Source organism: Asparagus officinalis, unplaced genomic scaffold (genome assembly GCF_001876935.1).
Source record: "Asparagus officinalis unplaced genomic scaffold, Aspof.V1 AsparagusV1_Un53, whole genome shotgun sequence".
Taxonomy (NCBI): domain Eukaryota; kingdom Viridiplantae; phylum Streptophyta; class Magnoliopsida; order Asparagales; family Asparagaceae; genus Asparagus; species Asparagus officinalis.
Window position 1 is genome coordinate 474,112 of NW_017972319.1, and position 1,912 is coordinate 476,023.

Sequence of the window (1,912 nt, forward strand, 5' to 3'; positions counted from 1 at the left end):
TATAAGACTTCTTTTACACAACAAAATGAAAATTACAACTCTTGGGAAACAAACGCAGGATCGTTGTTTGGATCACTGCTTGCGTGGGATCTTTGCCTATGCCGGGGGTGCGTTAGCCCGTGGACCACCGAATCACGGATTCTGATTGAATCGTGAGGGGTTTAGTGATTCTTCCTTCGTTTATCGAAGTGAGAATTTGAAGTAAATATCTTATCGATGTAAGATATTCACTCTTCCAAAGATCAAGTCTGAGCTTAGATCTCTAGGAATCACCAAATGATGCTTGTCAAAGGGTGAAAATTCTCTTTCTTCCTCGAAATCACCAAAAGCTCAAGCCTTCTCTGCTCCAATCTGCCCCCCTGTCCTTTATTTCGTGTCAAGGGATGTATTTATAGGGGTATGAGTGCACAACAGGTGAAATGGAGGCGAAACAACTGCTTTGTGGGACTTTGCCTGTGCCGGAAGTGCTTTGGCTCGTTGACCACTGATTCACAGATCGTGAGGGTGTTTAGGGATCTTTCCTTCGTTTATCGAAGTAAAGATTTGAAAGCGAATATCTTATCGATGTAAGATGTTCACTCTTCCAAAGATCAAGTCTGAGCTTAGATCTCTAGGAATCACCAAATGATGCTTGTCAAAGGGTGAAAGTTCTCTCTTTCTTCCTCAAAATCACCAAAAGCTCAAGTCTCTTCTGCTCCAAAATGCTCTCTGTCCTTTATTTCGTGTCTAGGAAAGTATTTATAGGGGTATGAGTGCACAACAGTTGAAAAGGAGGCGAAACAACTGACCCGATGAATCCTCTTTGGCCGCGGCACCAAGTGCTGTCTGTTGGTGTGTACATGTTGTCTCACTTCCTTAGAATGATTCCCTCTGATTAAGAGAGTGGCGTTTATCGTCTTCTCTTTGCCTTGAGTGGTATTTGGATGTCTGTAAGCATTTTTTGACGCCTACAGATACCCCCTCCAAAGTATCTCAGACTCATCATTTTGGAGAGGAGTCTGGGACACTTTGGATATGATAAGTTTTCCTTGTAATTTCTTTAGTATTTTGTTGAGGAAGTTGTGTAAGGTGGTCTATAAATGGCTTCAATTCTTGACTTCTTCATCCTTTAGCCTATCCAGTGCTTTGTAGAATAGCTAAAATTTCTTCGGTGCTGCGTTTATCGCGTGGCTGTTGTCGAAGTCTTGAATTAGAACTGCCGTCGAAGAATGGAGAAATAGTTTATACTCATATACTATATTGGAGTGTTTGGGAAATAGTTTAACCTCATATACCCGTTGGGAGGTAGTCAGGTTATTCTTAAGAATATTCTAAATGATATTCTCCAGAAATTTCCTGTTGAGGGTAGGGAAACAGTTTAGACTCGTGTACCTATTGGAGTAATATGGTCTCTTTTTTGTTGGTAGAGATCAAATCAACGGTCCAGAGAGTCAACGAGTCATCCAACCATATAACGGATTCGAACTCAGACACCAAAGCCGATTTACTGCCTAATCAGGATCCAGACTTCCAAATCAGGAATCAAGTCAACGAATCAATTTCAGACCAATCAACCGCATAACCGAATCACGGACGAAGCGGATACAAGAACCGAAACAACCGAACGACGGACGCAAAGCCCGGAGTGGCTCGGCCAAGGCCGAGCCACCCTAGGGTGGCTCGGCATGAGCCGAGCCACCCTGAGGTGGCCACCCAGATCTGTGCCAAATGCACAGATCTGGTTGCCTATAAATAGGTGGGGTCATTCATCATTTTGGAAAACTTTTGGAAGAACTTTTGGAGAGCCGAAACTCTGCCGGATTGAGACCTCATCTTGGAGTTTTTGAAGGCTTGAAGACTTGGACGTCCAGATCTGATTCTTAGCGAGCACCCGCATCGCAAAAGGCAGGAGTTCGAGGGGATCAAGATCTCA